Source organism: Arachis hypogaea, chromosome 16 (assembly GCF_003086295.3).
Source record: "Arachis hypogaea cultivar Tifrunner chromosome 16, arahy.Tifrunner.gnm2.J5K5, whole genome shotgun sequence".
NCBI lineage: Eukaryota > Viridiplantae > Streptophyta > Magnoliopsida > Fabales > Fabaceae > Arachis > Arachis hypogaea.
In genome coordinates, this window is record NC_092051.1 from 126904722 (window position 1) to 126917273 (window position 12552).

At 39.7% G+C, this 12552-nt stretch overlaps 2 non-coding genes across 2 annotated transcripts; one reads left to right on the plus strand and one right to left on the minus strand.

The window, feature by feature from the left end:
- Positions 1-4077: 4077 nt before the first annotated feature.
- Positions 4078-4181, plus strand: LOC112761865 (small nucleolar RNA R71). Its single transcript, XR_003182237.1, has one exon. It is a non-coding gene; the product is annotated as a small nucleolar RNA R71 (small nucleolar RNA).
- A 4062-nt stretch (positions 4182-8243) lies between these two features.
- LOC112761348 (small nucleolar RNA R71) lies at positions 8244-8351 on the minus strand. The gene has a single exon (XR_003181748.1). It is a non-coding gene; the product is annotated as a small nucleolar RNA R71 (small nucleolar RNA).
- Positions 8352-12552: the final 4201 nt, after the last annotated feature.

The following is a 12552-nucleotide window of genomic DNA, read 5'->3' on the forward strand; positions in this document are numbered from 1 at the left end:
TTTCACTGCTTTTTCTTGCTTCAAGAATCAATTTTATGATTTTTCAGATTATCAAATAACATTTCTCCTTTTCCATCATTCTTTCAAGAGCCAACAATTTTAACATTTTTAAACAACAAACTCAAAAATATGCACTGTTCAAGCATTCATTCAGAAGACAAGAATTATTGCCACCACATCAGAATAATTAAGCTGTTTTAAAATTTGAAATTCATGCACTTCTTTTCCTTTTCAATTAAAACACTCTTTATTTAAGAAAGGTGATGGATTTATAGGACATTCATAACTTTAAGGCATAGACACTAAGACACTAATGATCATGTAATAAAGACACAAACATAGATAAACATAAAGCATAAAAATTTGAAAAACAAAAAATAAAGAACAAGGAAATTAAAGAACGGGTCCACCTTAGTGATGGCGGCTTGTTCTTCCTCTTGAAGATCTTATGGAGTGCTTGAGCTCCTCAATGTCTCTTCCTTGCCTTTGTTGCTCCTCTCTCATGGTTCTTTGGTCTTCTCTAATTTCATGGAGGAGGAGGATGGAATGCTCTTGGTGCTCCACCCTTAGTTGTCCCATGTTGGAACTTAATTCTCCTAGGGAGGTGTTGATTTGCTCCCAATAGTTTTGTGGAGGAAAATACATCCCTTGAGACATCTCAGGGATTTCATGGTGAGGAATCTCCTCATGCTCTTGTCCATGAGTGGGATCTCTTGTTTGCTCCATCCTTTTCTTAATGACGGGCTTGTCCTCATCAATGAGGGTGTCTTCCTCTATGTCAATTCCAGCCGAATTTCAAAGGTGACAAATGAGATGAGGGAATGCTAACCTTGCCAAAGTGGAGGACTTGTCCGCTACCTTGTAGAGTTCTTGGGATATAACCTCATGAACTTCTACTTCCCCTCCAATCATGATGCTATGGATTATGATAGCCCGGTCTATAATAACTTCAGACCGGTTGCTAGTGGGAATGATTGAGCGTTGGATGAACTCCAACCATCCCCTAGCCACGGGCTTGAGGTCATGCCTTCTTAGTTGAACCGACTTTCCTCTTGAATCTCTCTTCCATTGAGCGCCCTCTTCACAAATATCTATGAGGACTTGGTCCAACCTTTGATCAAAGTTGACCCTTCTAGTGTAGGGGTGTGCATCTTCTTGCATCATTGGCAAGTTAAATGCCAACCTTACATTTTCCGGACTGAAATCTAAGTATTTCTCCCGAACCATTGTAAGCCAATATTTTGGATCCGGGTTCACACTTTGATCATGGTTCTTGGTGATCCATGCATTGGCATAGAACTCTTGAACCATTAAGATTCCGACTTGTTGAATGGGGTTGGTGAGAACTTCCCACCTTCTTCTTCGAATCTCATGTCGGATCTCCGGATATTCACCCTTTTTGAGCTTGAAAGGGACCTCGGGGATCACTTTCTTCTTGGCCACGACTTCATAGAAGTAGTCTTGATGCACCTTTGAGATGAATCTCTCCATCTCCCATGACTCGGAGGTGGAAGTTTTTGCCTTCCCTTTCCTTTTTCTAGAGGTTTCTCCGGCCTTAGGTACCATAAATGGTTATGAAAAAATAAAAAGCAATACTTTTACCACACCAAACTTAGAAGGTTTGCTCGTCCTCGAGCAAAAGAAGAAAGAAGAGAGTAGAAGAAGAAGAAACGGAGGAGATGGAAGTGGGTTGGTGTTTCGACCAAGGGGGAGAAGTAGTGTTTATGTTGTGTGAAAATGAGGGAATGAAAATGGGTTTATATAGGGGTGGAGAGAGGGTTAGGGTTCGGCCATATAGGGTGGGTTTGGGAGGGAAAGTGGTTTGAATTTGAATGGTGAGGTAGGTGGGATTTTATGATGGATGGATGTGGATTGGTGAAGGGTTTATGGAGAAGAGGGTAGGATTTGATAGGTGAGGGGTTTTGGGGAAGAGGTATTGAGGTGATTGGTGAATGGGTGAAGAAGAGAGAGAGAGAGGTGGGGTAGGTGGGGATCCTGTGGGGTCCACAGATCCTGAGGTGTCAAGGATTTTTCATCCCTGCACCAAGTGGCATACAATAAGCCCTTTTCTGCCAATCCTGGCGTTAAACGCCAGGTTGCTGCCCATTTTTGGTGTTTAACCCCAGCTTCTTGCCCTTTTCTGGCATTAAACGCCAGCTTTGTATCCCTTTCTGGCGTTAAACGCCCAGAATGGTGCCAGACTGGGCGTTTAACGCCCATTCTGCTGCCCTTACTGGCGTTTAAACGCGAGTAAGTTTCTCCTCCAGGGTGTTCTATTTTTAATACTGTCTTTCATTCTGTTTTTGCTTTTTCAGTTGTTTTTGTGACTTCACATGATCATCAACCTACAGAAAACATAAAATAACAATAGAAAATAGAAATTTAACATAGATAAGTAAAGATTGGGTTGCCTCCCAACAAGCGCTTCTTTAATGTCAATAGCTTGACAGTGGACTCTCATGGAGCCTCACAGATTCTCAAAGCAGATGATGGCCTCCCAACACCAAACTTAGAGTTTGAATGTGGGGGCTCTATTTGACTCTGCATTGAGAGAAGCTTTTCATGCTTCTTCTCCACGATTACAGAGGGAGATCCTTGAGCTTTAAACACAAGGGAGTCCTCATTCACTTGAAGAACCAATTCTCCTCTGTCAACATCAATCACAGCTTTTGCTGTGGCTAGGAAGGGTCTGCCAAGGATGATGGATTCATCCATACACTTCTCAGTCTCTAGGATTATGAAATCAGCAGGGATGTAATGGTCTTCATCCTTTACCAAGACATCCTCTACAAGTCCATAAGCTTGTTTCCTTGAATTATCTGCCATCTCTAATGAGATTCTTGCAACTTGCACCTCAAAAATTCCTAGTTTCTCTATTACAGAGAGAGGCGTGGGGTTTATGCTTGACCCTAGGTCACACAGAGCCCTTTCAAAGGTCATGGTGCCTATGGTACAAGGTATTGAGAACTTTCCAGGATCTTGTCTCTTCAAAGGTAATCTCTGCCCAGTCAAATCATCCAGTTCTTTGATGAGCAATGGGGGTTCATCCTCCCAAGTCTCATTACCAAATAACTTGGCATTTAGCTTCATGATTGCTCCAAGGTACTTAGTAACTTATTCTTCAGTAACATCTTCATCCTCTTCAGAGGAAGAATACTCATCAGAGCTCATGAATGGTAGAAGTAGATTCAATGGAATCTCTATGGCCTCAGTGTGAGCCTCAGATTCCTATGGTTCCTCATTAGGGAACTCCATGGAGGCCAGTGGACGTCCATTGAGGTCTTCCTCAGTAGCGATCACTGTCTCTTCCTCCTCTCCAGGTTCGGCCATGTGGGTTATGGTAATGGCCTTGCACTCTCCTTTTGGATTCTCTTCTGTATTGCTTGGAAGAGCACTAGGAGGGAGTTCAGTAACTTTCTTGCTCAGCTGACCTACTTGTGCCTCCAAATTTCTAATGGAGGACCTTGTTTCAGTCATGAAACTTTGAGTGGTTTTAATTAGATCAGAGACTATAGTTGCTAATTCAGAGTTGCTCTGCTTAGAATTCTCTAACTGTTGCTGAGAAGATGATGGAAAAGGTTTGCCATTGCTAAACCTATTTCTTCCACCATTATTGTTGTTGAAGCCTTGTTGAGCCCTCTATTGATCCTTCCATGAGAGGTTTGGATGATTCCATAGGGTTCTCCCATGTAATTCACCTCCTCCATTGCTGGGTTCTCAAGATCATAAGCTTCTTCTTCAGATGAAGCTTCTTTGGTACTGCCTATTGCTGCTTGTATTCCAGACAGACTCTGAGAAATGATATTGACTTGTTGAGTCAATATTTTGTTCTGAGCCAGTATGGCATTCAGAGTATCAATCTCAAGAACTCCTTTCTTCTGATTTGTCCCATTATTCACAGGATTCCTTTTAGAGGTGTACATAAATTGGTTATTTGCAACCATTTCAATGAGTTCCTAAGCTTCTGCAGGCGTCTTCTTCAGATGAAGAGATCCTCCAGCAGAGCTGTCCAATGACATTTTGGACAGTTCAGATAGACCATCATAGAAGATACCTATGATTCTCCATTCTGAAAGTATGTCAGAAGGACACCTTCTGATCAATTGCTTGTATCTTTCCCAAGCTTCATAGAGGGATTCACCTTCCTTCTGTCTGAAGGTTTGGACTTCCACTCTAAGCTTGCTTAATTTTTGAGGTGGAAAGAACTTTGCCAAGAAGGCATTAACTAGCTTTTTCCAAGAGTTTAAGCTTTCTTTAGGTTGTGAATCCAACCATGTTCTAGCTCTGTCTCTTACAGCAAAGGGAAAAAGTATAAGTCTATAGACCTCGGGATCAACCCAATTGGTCTTGACAGTGTCACAGATTTACAAGAATTCAGCTAAGAACTGATGAGGATCTTCCAATGAAAGTCCATGAAACTTGCAATCCTGTTGCATCAGAGAAACTAATTGAGGCTTAAGCTCAAAGTTGTTTGCTCCAATGGCAGGGATTGAGATGCTTCTCCCATAGAAGTCAGGAGTAGGTGCAGTAAAGTCACCAAGCACCTTCCTTGCATTGTTGGCATTGTTGTTGTTTTCGGCTGCCATGTCTTCTTCTTATTTGAAAAGCTCTGTTAGGTCCTCTATAGAGAGTTGTACTTTAGCGTCTCTTAGCTTTCTCTTCAAGGTCCTTTCAGGTTCAGGATCAGCTTTAACAAGAATGCCATTGTCCTTGCTCCTGCTCATATGAAAAGAGATAAGAAAAAAATATGGAATCTTCTATGTCACAGTATAGATATTCCTTGAGGTGTCAGAGGAAAAGAAGAATAGAAGGAGGAGGAAGAGAAGAGAGAATTCGAACTTATCAAGGGAGATAGAGTTCGAATTGCTCATTGAGGAGGGGTGTTAGTCCTTAAATAGAAGGGTGTGAAAAGAGGGGAAGAATTTTTGAAAATAAATTAAAAAGATTTTGAAAAAATTAAAAGAAATTTGAAAATTTGATTGATGATTTTCGAAAACTAAGATTGGGAAAGAAATAAAGTGATTTTTGAAAAAGATTTTGAAATTAGAAATCAAAGAAATATGATTGAAACTTAATTTTGAAAAAGATGTGATTGAAAAGATATGATTGAGAATCAAATAAAAAAAAGGAAAGTTTTAAAATTAAAGTTGATTACTTGACTAACAAGAAATTAGAAGATATGATTCTAAAATTAAAATTTGATCCTTTCTTAATAGGCAAGTAACAACTTGAAAATTTTTGAATTAAATTACTAACTGTAGCAAGAATTTTTGAAAATAATAATAAATAAAAAAATAGAAAGAAATTGATTTTGAAAGGATATGATTGAGAAGATATGATTTGAAAAAGATTTGATTTTGAAAAATTATGAATATTTGAAAAAGATTTGAATTAAAAACAAAATCTTCCCTCTAGTGTCCTCTTGGTGTTAAACGCCCAAAATCCTACCTTTTTGGGAGTTTAACACCCAGCTAGATACCCTGGCTGGCGTTTAAATGCTAGAATTTCTTTTTCACTGGGTGTTTTGAACGCCCAGCTTTTTCTGTGTAATTCCTCTGCTGAATATTCTGAATCTTCAATTCTCTGTGTTATTGACTTGAAAAGACACAATTTTGAAATTTTTTTTGAAATTTTAATGATGAGAAACAATAAAAATGCAACTAAGATCAAATAAACAATGCATGCAAGACACCAAACTTAGAAGTTTGTATACTAAGGACTATAACAATTTGAAAATGCATATAAGAAACAACAAAAGACACAAAACAAGAGAATTCAAAGATCAGAGCAAGGAAATCATCTTGAAGATCAATGAAGAACATAATGCATGTATTCGAAAAATGCAAGAAGAATAAAGACATACAATTGACACCAAACTTAAAAATTGATACTAGACTCAAACAAGAAACACAAATTATTTTTGATTTTATGATTTTAAAATTTTTTTTTGTGATTTTTCGAAAATTGAGTGGAAAAGAAAATAAAGGGATTCAAAATTTTTAATAAGAGTTCCAGGAATCATTGCAATGCTAGTCTAAGACTCTGGTCTAGAAATTAGACATGGCTTACTAGCTAGCCAAGCTTTCAATGAAAGCTGCGGTCCAAAACACTAGACATGGCCAATGGCCAGCCAAGCTTTAGCAGATCATTGCTCACAACAGCAAAATTGATAGAAATCAACAAGCTCTTGTGATGATAAGTTGAAACCTCGGTCCAATAAGATTAGACATGGCTTCACAGCCAGCCAGACTTCAACAGATCATCATGAAACTCTAGAATTCATTCTTAAAAACTCTGAAGAACAAAATAGAAAAATTTTTTGTATTTTAAAAAAAAAAATTCGAAAATAAAAAGTAAAATTACCTAATCTAAGCAACAAGATGAACCGTCAGTTGTCCAAACTCGAACAATCCCCGGCAACGGCGCCAAAAACTTGGTGCACGAAATTGTGATCATCAACAATGGCGCCAAAGACTTGGAGCTCTCAAACGTGAATCACACTTTGCCACAATTCCACACAACTAACCAGCAAGTGCACTGGGTCGTCCAAGTAATACCTTACGTGAGTAAGGGTCGATCCCACGGAGATTGTCGGCTTGAAATAAAGATAGAGATAGAGATAGAGATAGAGATACTTATGTAATTCATTGGTAGGAATTTCAGATAAGCGTATGAAGATACTTTGTTCCTCTTGAACCTCTGCTTTCCTAATGCCTTCTTCCAATCATTCATACTCCCTTCCATGGCAAGCTTTATGTTGGGCATCACCGTTGTCAATGGCTACTTCCCGTCCTCTCAGTGAAAATGATCCAAATACGCTGTCACCGCTCGGCTAATCATCTGTCGGTTCTCGATCATGTTGGAATAGGATCCATTGATCCTTTTGCGTCTGTCACACGCCCAACACTCGCGAGTTTGAAGCTCGTCACAGTCATCCCTTCCCAGATCCTACTCGGAATACCACAGACAAGGTTTAGACTTTCTAGATCTCAGGAATGGCCGCCAATTGATTCTAGCCTATACCACGAAGGTTCCAATCTTAGATTAGAAACCCAAGAGAGACGCATTCAAGCCATTGCTAGTAGAACAGAGGTGGTTGTCAGGCACATGTTCATAGGTGAGAATGATGATGAGTGTCACGGATCATCACATTCATCAAGTTGAAGAACGAATGAATATCTTAGAGAAGAAGTAGGCATGAATTGAATAGAAGAACAATAGTAATTGTATTAATTCATGAAGAACAGCAGAGCTCCACACCTTAATCTATGGTGTGTAGAAACTCCACCGTTAAAAATACATAAGTACACGGTCTAGGCATGGCCGAATGGCCAGCCTCCCCAAACATGAACATAAAGATCAAAAGGTATATAAAATTCTTTCCGTGAAAAGTATCTATCAAAGGTCCTATTTATAGAAAACTAGTAGCCTAGGGTTACAGAAATAGGTAATTAATGCAGAAATCTTCTTCCGGGCCCACTTGGTGTGTGCTTGGGCTGAGCATTGAAGCTTCTATGTGTAGAGACTTTTCTTGGAGTTAAATGCCAGCTTTTGTGCCAGTTTGGGCGTTTAACTCCAGCTTTTATGCCAGTTCTGGCGTTTTGACGTCAGAATTTCTATGCTGACTTGGAACGTCGGTTTGGGCCATCAAATCTTAGGAAAAGTATGGACTATTATATATTGTTGGAAAGCCCAGAATGTCTACTTTCCAACTCAATTGAGAGCGCGCCAATTGGGCTTCTGTAACTCCAGAAAATCCACTTCGAGTGCAGGGAGGTTAGAATCCAACAGCATCTGCAGTCCTTTTTCAGCCTCTGAATCAAATTTTTGCTCAGGTCCCTCAATTTCAGCCAGAAAATACCTGAAATCACAGAAAAATACAAAAACTCATAGTAAAGTCCAGAAAAGTGAATTTTAAATAAAAACTAATAAAAATATGATAAAAACTAACTAAAATATACTAAAAACATACTAAAAACAATGCCAAAAAGCATATAAATTATCCGCTCATCAGACTTCCATTGGAAGATCCTCATCAGTTCCTAGCTGAATTCGTGCAAATCTGTGACACTGTCAAGACCAATGGGGTTGATCCCGAGGTCTACAAGCTTATGCTTTTTCCCTTTGCTGTAAGAGACAGAGCTAGAACATGGTTGGATTCACAACCTAAAGAAAGCCTGAACTCTTGGGAAAAGCTAGTCAATGCCTTCTTGGCAAAGTTCTTTCCACCTCAAAAATTGAGCAAGCTTAGAGTGGAAGTCCAAACCTTCAAACAGAAGGAAGGTGAATCCCTCTATGAAGCTTGGGAAAGATACAAACAATTGATCAGAAGGTGTCCTTTTGACATGCTTTCAGAATGGAGCATCATAGGTATTTTCTATGATGGTCTATCTGAACTGTCCAAGATGTCATTGGACAGCTCTACTGGAGGATCTCTTCATCTGAAGAAGACGCCTACAGAATCTCAAGAACTCATTAAAATGGATGCAAATAACCAATTCATGTACACTTCTGAAAGGAATCCTGTGAATAATGGGACAAATTAGAAGAAAGGAGTTCTTGAAATTGATACTCTGAATGCCATATTGGCTCAGAACAAAATATTGACTCAACAAGTCAATATGATTTCTCAAAGTCTGTCTGGAATGCAAGCAGCAACAGGCAGTACCAAAGAAGCTTCATCTGAAGAAGAAGCTTATGATCCTGAGAACCCAGCAATGAAAGAGGTGAATTACATGGGAGAATCCTATGGAAACACCTATAATCCTTCATGGAGAAATCACCCAAACCTCTCATGGAAGGATCAATAGAGGTCTCAACAAGGCTTCAACAACAATAATGGTGGAAGAAATAGGTTTAGCAATAGCAAGCCTTTTCCATCATCTTCTCAGCAACAGACAGAGAATTCTAAGCAGAGCCACTCTGACTTAGCAACTGTAGTCTCTGATCTAATTAAAACCACTCAAAGTTTTATGACTGAAACAAGGTCCTCCATTAGAAATTTGGAGGCATAAGTGGGTCAGCTAAGCAAGAAAGTTACTGAACTCCCTCCTAGTACTCTTCCAAGCAATGCAGAAGAGAATCCAAAAGGAGAGTGCAAGGCCATCAACATACCCCACATGGCCGAACCTAGAGAGGAGGAAGAGGCAGTGATCTCCACTGAGGAGGACCTCACTAGACATCCACTGGCCTCCAAAGAGTTCCCTAATGAGGAACCATGGGAATCTGAGGCTCACACTGAGACCATAGAGATTCCATTGAATTTATTTTTGCCATTCATGAGCTCTGATGAGTATTCTTCCTCTGAAGAGGATGAAGATGTTACTGAAAAATAAGTTGCTAAATACCTTGGAGCAATCATGAAGCTAAATGCCAAGCTATTTGGTAATGAGACTTGGGAGGATGAACCTCCCTTGCTCATCAAAGAACTAGATGACTTGACTAGGCAGAAATTACCTCTAAAGAGACAAGATCTTGGAAAGTTCTCAATACATTGTACCATAGGCACCATAACCTTTGAGAAGGCTCTGTGTGACCTAGGGTCAAGCATAAACCTCATGCCTCTCTCTGTAATGGAGAAGCTAGAGATCATTGAGGTACAAGCTACAAGAATCTCACTAGAGATGGCAGACAATTCAAGGAAATAGGCTTATGGACTTGTAGAGGATGTCTTGGTAAAGGTTGAAGACCACTACATCCCTGCTGATTTCATAGTCCTAGACACTGGGAAGTGTATGGATGAATCCATCATCCTTGGCAGACCCTTCCTAGCCACAGCAAAAGCTGTGATTGATGTTGACAGAGGAGAATTGGTCCTTCAAGTAAATGAGGACTCCTTTGTGTTTAAAGCTCAATGATCTCCCTCTGTAACCATGGAGAGGAAGCATGAAAAGCTTCTCTCAATATAGAGTCAAACAAAATCCCCACATTCAAACTCTAAGTTTGGTGTTGGGAGGCCACAACTAAACTCTATGTTTGGTGTTGAGATGCTCTGAGTATCTGTGAGGCTCCATGAGAGCCCACTGTCAAGCTACTGACATTAAAGAAGCGATTGTTGGGAGGCAACCCAAATTTTACTTATCTATGTTAAATTTCTATTTTCCATTGTTATTTTATGTTTTCTGTAGGTTGATGATCATGTGAAGTTACAAAAATAATTGAAAAAGCAAAAACAAACTAAAAAATAGAATGAAAAATAGCACACCCTGGAGGAAAAGGCTACTGGCGTTTAAACGCCAGTAAGGGCAGCAGAATGGGCGTTAAACGCCCAGTCTAGCACCATTTTGGGCGTTTAACGCCAGAAATGGGTACCAGACTGGCATTTAACACCAAAAAAGGGCAAGAAGCTAGCGTTAAATGCCAGAAATGGGCAGCAACCTGGCGTTTAACGGCAGAATTGGCAATAAAGGGCGTTTTGCAAGCCTAATTGGTGCAGGGATGAAAAATCCTTGACACCTCAGGATCTGTGGACCCCACAAGATCCCAACCAACCTCAACTTACTCTCTCTCTTCTTCACACCTTTTCACAACACTCTTCCCCAAATACCCTTTACCAATCACCTCAATACCTCTTCCCCAAAAATTCCTCACTTATCAAATCCTACTCTCTTCTCCATAAACCTTTCACCAATCCACATCCACCCATCATAAACCCCACCTACCTCACCATTCAAATTCAAAACACTTTCCCTCCCAAATCCACCCATACATGGCCGAACCATACCCTCTCTCCACTCCTATATAAACACATCTTCACTCCTTCATTTTCACACATCTTATACACTACTTCACCTCCTTGGCTGAAACACTACCCCTTCCATCTCCTCTATTTCTTCTTCCTCTACTCTCTTTTTTCTTTTTTTGCTCGAGGATGAGAAAACCTTCTAAGTTTGGTGTGGTAAAAGTGTTGCTTTTTATTTTTTCATAACCATTTATGGCACCAAAGGCCGGAGAAACCTCTAGAAAGAGGAAAGGGAAGGCAAAAGCTTCCACCTCCGAGTCATGGGAGATGGAGAGATTTATCTCAAAGGTGCATCAAGACCACTTTTATGAAGTCGTGGCCAAGAAGAAAGTGATCCCCGAGGTCCCTTTCAAGCTCAAACAAGGTGAATATCCGGAGATCCGACATGAGATTCGAAGAAGAAGTTGGGAAGTTCTCACCAACCCCATTCAACAAGTCGGAATCTTAATGGTTCAAGAGTTCTATGCCAATGCATGGATCACCAAGAACCATGATCAAAGTGTGAACCCGGACCCTAAAAATTGGCTTACAATGGTTCGGGGGAAATACTTAGATTTTAGTCCGGAAAATGTAAGGTTGGCATTCAACTTGCCAATGATGCAAGGAGATGCACACCCCTACACTAGAAGGGTCAACTTTGATCAAAGGTTGGACCAAGTCCTCATAGACATTTGTGAAGAGGGCGCTCAATGGAAGAGAGATTCAAGAGGGAAGCTGGTTCAACTAAGAAGACATGACCTCAAGCCCGTGGCTAGGGGATGGTTGGAGTTCATCCAACGCTCAATCATTCCCACTAGCAACCGGTCTAAAGTTACTATAGACCGGGCTATCATGATCCACAACATCATGATTGGAGAGGAAGTAGAAGTTCATGAGGTTATATCCCTAGAACTCTACAAGGTGGCAGACACGTCCTCTACTTTGTCAAGGTTAGCCTTCCTTCATCTCATTTGTCACCTTTGTAATTCAGCTGGAATTGACATAGAGGAAGACATCCTCATTGATGAGGACAAGCCCATCACTAAGAAAAGGATGGAGCAAACAAGAGATCTCACTCATGGACAAGAGCATGAGGAAATTTTTCATCATGAACTTCTTGAGATACCTCAAGAGATGTATTTTCCTCCACAAAACTATTGGGAGCAAATCAACACCTCCCTAGGAGAATTAAGTTCCAACATCGGACAACTAAGGGTGGAACACCAAGAGCATTCTATCCTCCTCCATGAAATTAGAGAAGACCAAAGAGTTATGAGAGAGGAGCAACAAAGTCAAGGAAAAGATATTGAGGAGCTCAAGCACTCCATAAGATCTTCCAGAGGAAGAACAAGCCGCCATTACTAAGGTGGACCCGTTCTTTAATTTTCTTATTCTTTATTTTTTATTTTTCGAATTTTTATGCTTTATGTTTATTTATGTTTGTGTCTTTATTACATGATCACTAGTGTCTAAGTGTCTATGCCTTAAAGCTATGAAAATGAATCCATCATCTTTCTTAAATGAAAAAATGTTTTTAATTGCAAAAAGAAAAAGAAGTGCATGAATTTCAAATTTTAAAACAGTTTAGTTATTTTGATGTGGTGGCAATACTTTTGTCTTTCTGAATGAATGCTTGAACAGTGCATATTTTTGAATTTGTTGTTCATGAATGTTAAAATTGTTGGCTCTTGAAAGAATGATGGAAAAGGAGAAATGTTATTTGATAATCTGAAAAATCATAAAAATGATTCTTGAAGCAATAAAAAGCAGTGAAAAGCTTGCAGAAAAAAAAAGAGTATATGCGAAAAAAAAAGAGAAAAAAAAGAGAGAAA